This window comes from Prinia subflava, chromosome 4, assembly GCF_021018805.1.
Source record: "Prinia subflava isolate CZ2003 ecotype Zambia chromosome 4, Cam_Psub_1.2, whole genome shotgun sequence".
In the NCBI taxonomy this organism is placed as follows: domain Eukaryota; kingdom Metazoa; phylum Chordata; class Aves; order Passeriformes; family Cisticolidae; genus Prinia; species Prinia subflava.
Genome location: NC_086250.1, coordinates 2,282,629 through 2,295,394, shown reverse-complemented (window position 1 = coordinate 2,295,394; position 12,766 = coordinate 2,282,629). Strand labels below are relative to the sequence as shown.

Sequence of the window (12,766 nt, the reverse complement as noted above, 5' to 3'; positions counted from 1 at the left end):
TCCCCATGCAGTTGATAATTAATTCAGTAATAATGAATTAGCTGTGGCAGAAAGAATTTCTGCTAAGGCTGCTCAAAGCCATCCAAAAGAGGCACAATCTGCCCTCTCCCTGCTGAGGAGATGCTGTCCTCTGCTCCTGTCTGTGGTTTAAAGTGTCTCACTCTAGTCAAATACAAGTTCTGTGAAAGCTTTTTCCCCTCATATTCTTTATAAGGAGTCATTTGGGGGATTGCTTGGTTGAGATGTTCCTCTGTTTGAACATTTTCTGTGCAAGTTGGACAGTGCAGAGAGGAGCCCTTAGAGCCAAATCAGAGCCTCCTCTGTTCCTCTCCTAGCTCAAAAGCTGGACCAGACTTCAGGTGAAACAGTGCCAACATTTCCAACTGCTCTCGGAAGGTTTCAGCTGGAATACCCTCTGGACAGTAGCTGTTCTTGGGAAGTCCACCTAATGCCAAAATTCCCCAGAAATACTCCCTGCATTGAACTACAGCCCTACAGCAGAGCTGCTTCTTGTAATGGATCTAAAATGGAAACCAACAGGCTTTGGAGGGTTGTTTTGGATTTTTCTTTTGTTGGTTTTTTGGGGTTTTTTTGGTGTGTTGGTTTTTTTGGGGTTTTTGTTTGTTTGTTTGGGGTTTTTGTGTGTGTGTGTGTTGGGGTTTTTTTTGTTTTTGTTTGTTGGTTGGTTTGGGGGTTTTTTGGGTTTTTTTTTTTTGTAGTAGGCATCGAGAATGAATCAGGTGGCAGCAGAAAGGGTCCATGCACCATGAAATGAAACACACAAGGCAGAAAGGATATCCCTAACAAAGCTCTGTGAGGATCACACCTGGAATACTTCATTCAGCTCTGGAGAGCTCATTTCCTCAGTGACAGCCACCCAGAGGACAATCACAGGAGAGCCACCAAAGCGTTGAGCAAGCAGAGAGGGGCTGACAAAGAGATTGAAAGAGCTATGGATGCATCAAATGAGTTTTAAGCAGAGGATATGACAACTCTCTGCAAGGGTTTGAACAACATTAGAAAGGACAGAGAATCATTTTAGTGAATCAGAAGTTAACAGCTACATGGAGCAGTAGTAAATTAAAAAGTTATGAAAATATTTACTGATCAAAAAAAGTAATTTTAATAACAAAATCTACTGGAGTGTAGGGTAGCCCTGATGATATGCTTAACCAACACATCTGCTTGCCAAATTCTCAACCTTAACAACATCAAGTTGTTGGTAGAATACTGAAGACTTTCTCTTCTGGAATTTCTCCAATGGAATATTCTGTCCCTTGTTGGGGAGGTAAACTGAAACAACACAGGTAGGTCAGGTCCACTGCTCTTACACCACCCCCAGGGATTTTGGCTCCATAAGCCAAACTCGGGCAAACCTTGGGAGTGCCCAGTCCAGCGTTTTGCCTTCCCCAGCCTTGGATAAGGCACAAAGGGAATGGGGATGCTCATGGCAGAGCTCACTCCACTCTGGCCTTTCACCTGAGTAACAGCACCACACACAGCTACTGGGATGTGACTTACAGATATTTACAATACCTGCGGATGGAAAGCACAAGGGAACAGCAAACTTTGTTATAACGCTGTCCTTGGCCTTGGGAAATGCTCTTTTCCTCCCCACCGTGCTCCAATGACAATTTTTAAAGGGTTCTGTTTGTCTTATTCCATCAAACCTGCTAGCTTTTAAGTAAAGCAGTGGCTGCCTACTCTATAAAATATGAGTACATGGAAGGCCTATTGCTGGCTGGCCAATTTCCACGTATCCTAATATGGTGAAGAAAATGTTTGACTGGAGCCTGGAGCAGAGTGCCAAATTTAACAGCCCTGCAGCCAGCAGAGTGCCACAGAGCCCTCTCTGCTTAGGCTCACTGCACCTCCAGCCTGTTCACATGAACTGCACCATAATTGTCCCTGTGCACAGCCTTTGCTCCCCCTGCCCTGCCAGGGGAGGCTCAGGCTCGCTGCCCTACAAGGCTCTCAGGGACAGCAGCATTTCCCTCCTTGGGCTGAGCAGATTGAGGAAACCCTGGGTATCCCGAGGATATAAAAATATGCATTGCATGAGGCACTCTGGGTCTGTGTAAACAGCAAGGTTTGCAAGGGCTCCAATACAACAACACACTTTCTTCTACAGCTGATGTACATGTGAGAGGTTTTACAACATCAAACCTATAGAAAGGACAGGTAAATTCCTGTTTTGCCATCTGTGAAACTTGGCAAGGTGCAGGTGTTCACCTGCCTCTGAGCCCACTGCAAAATAAACATTTCCCACTTGTGTATTTGCATTTCAGTATTCCAAATTTCGCTGGGCAGCAGGTGGTTTAGGATTTGTGAAACAGCTAAGGCAAAGGGTGACAGAGCAAATGAATTACATTATTGAGGTCAGTCTTCCTATCACACTTATTCTCTTTTGTAATGCCACCAAAATCACTGCAAAGCCTCATTAATAGAGGTTTGTTGACAGAAGAAAAGGAGGTTATTGAGCTGTTATCAGTGAAATAATTCATTCCAAGCATTAAAAGAACAATGCTACCTTGATTATGCAAAAGGGGTTCTCTGGCCTCTCCCAGATCATTTCCTATGAGATCATGTGCACACGTGGAAACACAAGGGGCTGGTTTCAGGAAGTCTGGAAGCCTTTTATGGATTACATTAACAAGGCACAGGCTGTTCCCTAAAACTGACTGTACATCAAACTCCACTGCAGCCACGTGCCCTTGGCTTGGAATGCTTTAGCATATATCATAGTACCAACAGCCACCAAAAAATAGCAATTCTGTCATTTAATCCCTGTGTCTTTTGTTTGGGTTAGGGTTTGGTTTTTTGTTTGTTTGTTTTTTGGGTTTTTTTTTTTTGAGTACTGGGAATTAATTTTAATTTTTGGGGGGTACAGGTAGCATACAACAGGTTACAGTGGGAAATCTCTTCAGTTCTCAAGAGTTTCAAGTACCCTACAGAGTCCAGCTACAACTTTTTACAGAGTTAAATACCTGTCTTACATCACTAGAAATAAATGTTCAACTGCAAGATTTAGGAATGATACCTAATAGCTCTTAGAAGGCAGTTTTACTTTTTCTTCTCTAGTAAATACTGGCAAAAAAACCCATTTGTGTAGACAAAAGCACATTAGTGTCTGAGAAATACTTTTTCTTGCTTTTTGAAGTCTCAAACATTTATTATTTAGTATTTACCACCAAACACTTTCAGTCAGTTCAGTTACTGTACATTTACTCTTGATACAGAAAATTAGAAATCAAATGAGAAACTGCATTCCTTTGCCAAGAAATAATGCTGTACATGTTATTTTTTAACAGTTTTACAGCTAGGCATTCTTTTCCTGGGGATGCACGTGGATGATGCAGGTGCCTGACATTCACCAGGACTGTCCATGGTCCAGCAGACCCATGAGTCTGCAAAGACACCTCAAATGTTTTATTTCTGTTTGGAAGTGTCCCAGCACTTGGGGAGGCTCTGGCCTTCAGGCTCCTTAGCAAGGCTTTTGTCTCTTTAAATGAGAAAATTAATGCATAAATCGCATGAACTTTAAATTAATGCATAAATTCCATAAAAATTATGCACATCAAGTGCATAAATTGCACGCTGAACTTCACAAGACCTACACTGTGAGAGACTGAATTTCACTGTGGGAGGCAAACTAACCTGTTAATGGAATTAGATAACACTCACCTATTTATTAGCAATGCTACCAGCAGATTTAGCTTTCAGGGGAAAATAACATTTCAAGAGAGGGGTGGATAAATGAACTGCAGTTCCCTGTCCAAGCCCAGCACCTCTTCTCCCCCCATGGGGTTGCACTTTCTCCTGCCACCCCACTGATGCCACAACCAGAGAACCAAAACATTTAGCATGAACATTCCCCCCAGCATTAAACTGCCACCTCTCACTGGAAATAATAATTTTTGGTTCCTGCTGGGACTGGAGAGAAATAAGAGAGGAGTGGAGACTTCAAGTTTATTACAATTATTTGCTATCTGTTTAATAATGGTGCTCTCTGTGCCAAAGAAGATGCAACAATTAGAAGACAACCACTGCCTTTGCTTAGTTTGGGGAATAACTCTCCCTGATACAATCTCCCAGGAATCCATCCTTAGAGCCTTGCCCGTCACTATTTATAACTGAGTAAATATTAGAGGATTCACATCTTTTGCCCTGAGAAAACAAGACCTTTGGCCTTAACATTTTTTTGGGAAGTGTTTCAGAGAAGGCTGTTGCTCTGCAGCAATGTTTCCTTCCATTAAAATTCCCTCTTGAAATATATGGCCCAAAGGAGGAGCACTAGACCTCAAATATACCACAAATATGGACAAGTCTGCCTGCAGGCATTTGGAGGCTGGGAATTTGCCCGAAACATTATCCTTCAAGAATTAACCAACCCTCTCTGTCAGCACAGTTAACAGCCTCAAAAAAACCACATTTACTTAGACATGCCTTTGTCAGGGCAGCTCACTAATTGAATATTGCACTGCTTATCACTGCTTAAGGTTTAATTATTCCCAAGGACTGAAACTGGAGCCTTTATAGATCCTTGTGCAAATAAAAATAAATGTGTATGGGAGCCAATACTGCCCAGCAAATTCACTTTTAGGTTTGTATCCTCCAGCTCACCCTGCCTCTTCTTCCCCTCATCTGCTGACACAGCCTGTGATAGCCAGGGACCAGCAGAGCAGGGGGCAGCTGACCACAGGAGTGACCACAGCAGGGACCACAGCAGGGACCACAGCAGGGACCACAGCAGGGACCACAGCAGGGACCACAGCAGGGACCACAGCAGGGACCACAGCAGGGACCACAGCAGGGACCACAGCAGGGACCACAGCAGGGACCACAGCAGGGACCACAGCAGGGACCACATGAACTTTGACTTTGCTCTGCTTGGCCACTTGAACCTGCCTATGAACACCAAAAATGAGAAAAAAGGCCCTGAGGAAGGAGAACTCAGAGACAGAGACTCTCTGGAAGTGAAGGCAGACACAAGAGCCATCAGTGCTACCACATCTGTGGCCAAAACCTCTTGGGATGATTACAAACCTTCTCCTCACAGGAAAAGTTAAGATCAGATCATGCCAAGCACAGCCCCTGATCCCTGCAGTCACTCCAGAGCGGTGTTCAACCAGCAAAGAAACCCTTCAGGGCAAATCCTTTCCTCACCTCCTCATTGAGACTGGCTGCTTCACTTGAATTTGGAATCCTTTTTGTTTTGCTCAGTTTTCACTGCTGAAACTCTGCATTGTGTTGTTCCTATTTTATATAAATGTTCCATCCTTTTGAATCAGTGACTTGGCTGCACATGACATCACCACCTCCACCTGTGCAGCCACAATGATGGAGTTTCCTCACCCAGGGCAATTTGGGCTGAACAGCAATTATAAAACAAGTGCAGCCTGGGAACATTTAATATTATTATTATTACCATCATTGCTTAGCAAGACTCCTATCAAGGGCTGAAGCAAGAATCTCTTGAAAAGCAAATTTCCTCCCACCTGGCAAGCAGAATTTTTTTTTGTGTCCCTATCAAATTAAAACCAGAGCACCTGGGGAATGGAGAGTCATTGACTTCACTGACATATTCTGCAACATTATTATCTTAATGACACATAATGGTCTCCATATTCATAACCCTTCACCAGGAGGAAGCCTGGTGTGGTGCTGGGCTGACCTCATTGCCTCAGCCTGTGCAGGGATGGCCACGTGTGGGGTTAATGACAAAGGCACCAGAGTTTGACCTTCCCAAGGGAAAATCACCTCCTTCCCATTCAGGTCATTTCCAGGAACCAGGAGATTAATGTGGAGCCACAACATGGGAAAATTTCTCAGTGTTTTGGAGAGCTAAATTACCATGCACATACTTATAAACCCTAGCATGCAAAAGAATTTTTCTAAAAAAGGGTAAAATCAAGGTGGAGAACTCCCAAATATACAAGTAATTTCTGGCAGTCAGTTTGATCAAGGAATACCAGAAAGTGTCCTTCAAATCAGGCTGATCACTAACCCAAAACAACCTCTTTCCATACCAGACTTTGAGTTTCAAAGGAAACCAAGCTAACGCTGAAGTGCAGCTCATGATGGAAATCTCAACAAAATACAGCTCCATGAAAAAAAAAAAGGCATAAACAGCATATATCTCACCAGATACAATGCCCCTGAGCCTGGAAGATGCTGCCTCTTCAGCTCCCAAGAGATTCTTTAAGTAACTCAGTGGTTATCACAGGCACTGGAAAGACAGAAGTGTTTACATGGGGGCTTGAAGAGGGCACCAAAGGCAGAAAAATTTTACAGTTACGATGATCTAGAAAGCAAAACAGATCTTGATCCTTGCTGCAGTTGCTAGATACAATTGCACCACTGACTGAACTGATTTGCTGCTCCTTTTCTCTTTCCTCTGTGAGGAAAAACTCCCAAGCAAGAAAAGGCAGATTGTTCTATGCATCTGAGCTCCATTAAGGGGAAAGAGTGGCTTACACCTGCCAGGAAAACTGCTCCACTCACCTGATCCTGCTGCCACCACTACAACCCAACCTCAGTGTAAGGCAATCGTGAGAACATCCTGGGAAGCACCAGCCACAGAACTGAGAATTTTAATATCCAAACTGCGCCGGTTATTATGGAGACAAACCTGATTATGCCCCTATTAATCACCTCAGGAAAAAAAAAAACAACTGAGGGAATTCCCTGTTTCTTTTGGCTGCAGCCCAGCACAGTTTCTTGATTGCTGGCTGCCTCCAGTCAAAGATGCAAAAGCTTTTGGCTATTTGTGCTGGATTGCATTTACATGGGTGTCAGTGACAGGCTGTTTGTCTGTCTGTACATGTACTGACTGCAACAGGGGGAGAGCAACAACCCTCAAGCAATAGCTGGGATAAATAACAACTTAGCCAGCATGTGGTGAGGAGCAATTGCCTCTGAGACATGCCTCAGGGGGAGAACTGGAGGGAGCCCTTGGGAAAACACAGTCAAGATCTGCAATTTGGAGTGACCTGGCAAAGCTGCTCAGGGGCTCTGGTGACTCCCATCCACTTCCATGGACAGAGACAGCAAAAAAGGCAAAACTTTCACATGTTCATCTATTCAGATGTTCAAAACTTCCAAATTTCATCTATTCAGATGTTCAAAACTTCCAAATTTCATCTATTCAGATGTTCAAAACTTTCAAGTTTCATCTATTCAGATGTTCAAAACTTTCAAGTTTCATCTATTCAGATGTTCAAAACTTCCAAATTTCATCTATTCAGATGTTCAAAACTTCCACATTTCATCTATTCAGATGTTCAAAACTTCCACATTTCATCTATTCAGATGTTCAAAACTTCCAAATTTCATATATTCAGATGTTCAAAACTTCCAAATTTCATCTATTCAGATGTTCAAAACTTCCAAATTTCATATATTCAGATGTTCAAAACTTCCACATTTCATATATTCAGATGTTCAAAACTTTCAAATTTCATATATTCAGATATTCAAAACTTTCACATGTTCATATATTCAGATGTTCAAAACTTCCAAATTTCATCTATTCAGATGTTCAAAACTTCCAAATTTCATATATTCAGATGTTCAAAACTTTCACATGTTCATATATTCAGATGTTCAAAACTTCCAAATTTCATCTATTCAGATGTTCAAAACTTCCAAATTTCATATATTCAGATGTTCAAAACTTTCACATGTTCATACATTCAGATATTCAAAACTTTCACATGTTCATATATTCAGATGTTCAAAACTTCCAAATTTCATCTATTCAGATGTTCAAAACTTTTAAATTTCATATATGCAGATGTTCAAAAGGCTGGAATTACAAGGTGCAGAGGAATTGTCTTTATCTGTTAATCCACGTGAAGAAAGATCCCAAAAAAACAAGCTGTCTTCAGCATCAGCTTTTAATTAGACAAATAGAGTTTACCTTCCCACCTAATCAACAGGTGGGTTTAAGTTTATTCATTAAACTTACTCTCTTGAGCAAGAGATTTGGCTAAGCACTGAAAAATGCATCGTGCTTTTGCAAATGAGAGTGCAATTGTACACCATCCTTCTAAACCCACAAGCAGCAGTGTCAGGGGCAGGATTTGCTCACCCTAGAGAATTCTGAGGTGTTTATTCCAATTTTATAGTGCCTGCCAAAGGGGGTTTTTGAAGGCAGTGTGTGATGAAATGAAGAGGGAGTCAAAGCCCTCTCCACACACACAGCACTGTGCTCCACCATGGCTAAACACAAGTGGCACTCTTGTTTTACACAAATAAAACAACCTTTGCTGCCAGGACAGAACATCCCAGCTGTGACCAGCTAAGGTGGCAGCTCCTCCAGGAAACCATTCTGAACCTTCCCAAGGCTCAGTAAATACTGAAGAATCCAGGTTTGCCAGAGGTTTGCCAAATCCAGCAGACCCGGTGAATGGAATGCAGGTTCTCTTTGTGCAGTGCATAAATCCAGGTTACAGGACTATCTCAGCCTTAATAAAATTAAATTAAATTGCAGTTGCATGTTCTAATCCAGAGAAAATCCACACCTGTCCTTCCTTCAATAGAATCCCAAACTACTCCAATCACCAATACAATCCAAGGGCTGACAGGCCATTCAGGAGTTGTGTAGCTACATGAAGTGATCCAGGTCTTTCAAGCAGAAATTCTGCTTAACTTACTGTAGCTGTGAGACAACATGTTCCATCATTTACATACCAAGAAGGAAACACAAAAGGTACAATATGGTACAGTTAAACACCTTTAAGTTGTGTAACTTCCTGGCTGCTGAGATGTTTTGCAGACAAAGCTCTGGAGGTGGACATCAGCCTCAATCAGAGGAACATCTTGTTTTCCTTCCAAGGCTTTCACTTAGCCTCGTTTCCTGTGATGCTTTAACACCCCGAGTGCTCTCATTCACAGGGTACTGAAGTGTTCTCCTCACCAACCAAACAAGATTATTCACCTTCTTTAAGTTAGGCACACGTTTGAGGCAGAGCCAAAACACACACACACATATTCCTGACCAAGGACGTGTTTTTCTTTCGTGGGCTGTTTTTACTCTGTAGCCCTAAAGCACAGTACTAAAAAAACCTTTTAAAAACTAATTCATTTTGCCCAATATCTTCAGGAATTCCTTATTGAAGCAAAACTCACAAATAGATCTCAGACCTTTTCCAACACACTCTATGATTCTATGAGCTATCAAGTGAAATACCATGAAAGAGCAAATGCTGACAATTAGACATGATTTGAGACAGAGGAATTGTTTAATCCACTTGCTGACACACTTTTATACTGTTCCATACCATATTATCCTGCAAAATACCAAAGTCAAGGGGCACCAATAACTAAAATGCTTCTATAAAATTAATTTATACTCAAGAAATCTCTGGATGACACACAAAGAAAAAAAGGAGCGTTCTTAAAAGGAGCGCTAAGTGCAAAACAAATTAATTTTCCTTATTATTTACCTCATTATTTCTTCAATCTCCTGTAGAGCATCTCATCACTATATTTACGTACATACTGATCAGCTAATTACCAGGTGGGAGAAATTGAGGTTTGAGTACCAAAACCAAACAGCTGTGAAAATATAAACTTTCTCTTCAAGGAGTCAGGACTGTGTTTCTTTCATAATTTTACAGCTAGAGAGAGCTACTCCTAAACCAAGCAGTAAACCATTTAATATTTGATAAACAAACAAACATCTTTCTTCAAAGGACACGTTTAATTTTGGTTAAAACCTGATGTAAGACAGAAGATATGAATCCCCTGCTAAGCTTACAATTAGTGCCTTGCTGTTTTGTGCAGCTGAACAAAACTGTATCTTTATATGAATTTTTTTGGAAAGCTTTTAATGATTTTGGCTGCCTGCATTAAGCTGCTGCAACATTTGATTTCCAGGGTAATGACAGCCAGGTCTAAAATATCCTGATCAGACATCCAAGAATCAAGGCCTTTCAAAAATAACTTGGAAAAAAACCCTGCCCTTTCTTTTGGCATCTTCTCTTTGACAGAAAGTGTGTCCACTTGCCAAATTAAAGAGAAATATGAAAGAACAAACAGACCCTTGACCTATAGCCAGACTATTGTTATGCATTCCATGATTGTGTTACAGTGTAAAACATGAATTTAACAAGATTGGTTGGGAGCTTTCTATTATGCATGCACACTCAGTCTGGTGATTGTTATGAGGTTTTTTTTATTAAATGGTCCATTGTAGACTAGAAAACACGCAGAGTTCTCCGCCAATCCTGCAAACAGTGACAGGTCAATAAGTAGGTGTGAAATATTTCTCTACTAGAATTATTTAATGCATTCATTATATATTATATAATAATATATTATTAGAGATATTATAAAAATATATAATTTCTCCCCCCATCCTGCAAACAGTGACAAGTCAATAAGTAGGTGTGAAATATTTCTCTACTAGAATTATTTTAGGCATTCATTATATATTATATCTAATAATATATAATTTTATATATTATAAAAATATAATATTTCTCCCCCCTGTCCTGCAAACAGCGACAAGTCAAAATGAGTAGGTGTGAAATATTTCTCTACTAGAATTATTTTATGCATTCATTACATATTATATATAATATAATTATTTTACTGGGGTTTTTTTTGATTGACACACAGCATTCAACTGGGACCAATCCCAAGCATCAGGCGTACCAAGATGTGGAATGAAAATGCTCTGCATTTTTGCACCAAACATTCCTACAGGATTCACAGACATGAGGTGGCCTGGGGCACTGGTGGATTATGGCCAGAGGTTATTGCTAAAAACAACAGCCAGAAAATCAACGAGGCTGCCAAACCTGGGGACTGCCACTGGAGAGGAGAGAGGCTTCAGCAGCAGCTCCAGCATGGCCAAAAACTCAGCATGTTTCTTACCTGCTTTCACCCTGCTTAGAAATGACTAGAAAGGCTTCATTTCTTCATCTTGGAGGAATCACAAACACTTATTCCAGCTGTATTTTTTAAATCTTTTTATATGTGTATAAAGAACCTGGTCTCCTATAAAACCTATTCTTAAATCTCAATTCTGTGCTGTTTCATAGGCAAACTGTTTCATGACCTGATCCAAAACTCACTGAAGACTTTCCATCAGGCTCCTCATCGTGTGACTAATGAAAAAAACTGCCAAATGACACCCTGAAATCTTTGTTTCTGTAAAGCAGCCAGAGCCATCCCTGTCAAGGAATGAAGCTCAAGCACTTCCCTGCTCCCTGGAGCCTCAGACCCCAGCTTTATTACCCTCACTACAGCTCCTTGGAGGATTCCTTTCCATTGGAAGTTATGAAAATAAATGTAAAATATATATGCTCACACATCATAAAAGTGAGGGTTTGTTTCATCTTAGACTACGAGATTAAAAAAAATTACACTGTGAAAAATAGAATGGAACTTGCAAACCCCTGAACAATAAAGGGTCATGCACTGTGGAGCTGTTTCTGGTCAGCTTCTCTCATAAAAGTGGAAAAGGCATCAGAAAGCACCAAGTCAGCATGTCTGATAATTGTAAAGGTCTCAGTGCCCTTTCTGTATGCAGCAGATGGATATGTTAGGCTTGTTTTCCAGCTGACAGCAAAAGACCCCAAAATCCTGTCAGGTAACAAAGCCCACTAGTCATGAACCAGTCTCATCTGCCCTCTCCCATTTCAAGTGTAAATTAGGACCAAATCTTCCTGCTCACTGTGCTTCAGTCTTGGCAATCCAAGTGATATTATCAATGAGCTTTGGCACACAACTCACCTTGGAGAAGATCCTGGAGACCTTTCAGGTGAAGAGTTTTCACACGTGATGTGCTCTTATTAATGATACTTCACCCAGTTTAAAAGGGCTCCACACTGGAACGTGAGATTATTCTTACTTATAAGTGACCCTTTTTTTTTTCCAGCAAACGAACCATGTACTTGAGAGTGTGGGATCAGCTTTAACTTCTGATCACCAGATTTCTGAGGATATTTACTAATGTCCCAACAAAACTCTTCATTACACTGCACACCCACCACAGCACCAGACCAGTAATGTGTCAATATTGACCTGCCTTACCTCAGAACCAGCAGAACCTCTGTTTATGTAGAATACTAACAGTTCTAAGAGAAGGAAAGCACAAATTCCATGGATAATTATACATCAGTGATGGTCTGCTCAAGAGAAACTCTCATTCTCTACTTGTACACTGAGCTATCCCTTAAATTTTCCATCCTCAAGGTACAATGACATTTTTCCTTTCTTTTCTGCTTTTAAGACAGTACAGACTGACTGCTGACTTTCACACTGGCCCTCCACAAGTGAAAACCTCCTGTAAAAGAGGTCTCCCTTGAAAAAACGAGTCCTTGCTTAACCAAATCCACTTTGTACAGCGAGAAACTCCCAACAGGCAACAGAACAATTTTCAAATTCCAGAGCTGTGAAGGGTTATGAGTGTGGCTGCATCTCTCTGTGCTATGGTGAACCCCAGACAAAGGACTCTCCCCCTTGGCAGGAAGGACAGGACTGAAGGAGGATGAAGGAGGATGAAGGAGGATGAAGGAGGATGAAGGAGGATGAAGGAGGATGAAGGAGGATGAAGGAGGATGAAGGAGGATGAAGGAGGATGAAGGAGGATGAAGGAGGATGAAGGAGGATGAAGGAGGATGAAGGAGGATGAAGGAGGATGAAGGAGGATGAAGGAGGATTCACCCCTGCTGTCCCAACTCCATGGGCAAAACCCAGCCTAAGAGGGCACGGCAGCAACAACACGAGGAATTCACAGCAAAGGGCACACTCA

The 12,766-nt window shown here is 41.4% G+C and overlaps 1 protein-coding gene across 7 annotated transcripts in view; it reads right to left on the bottom strand.

Annotated features, from left to right (window-relative positions):
* CALD1 (caldesmon 1) overlaps positions 1-12,766 on the bottom strand; it is a 145,708-nt gene that overhangs the window by 108,793 nt on the left and 24,149 nt on the right. For 2 of the 7 annotated variants that reach the window (XM_063395147.1, XM_063395146.1), the window contains exon 2: positions 6,145-6,229. The exons of the other annotated variants lie outside the window; for them this stretch is intronic. The gene's annotated coding sequence lies outside the window, so the exon portion shown is untranslated. The remainder of the gene's footprint in view (positions 1-6,144; positions 6,230-12,766) is intronic. 7 annotated transcript variants of the gene reach the window in all.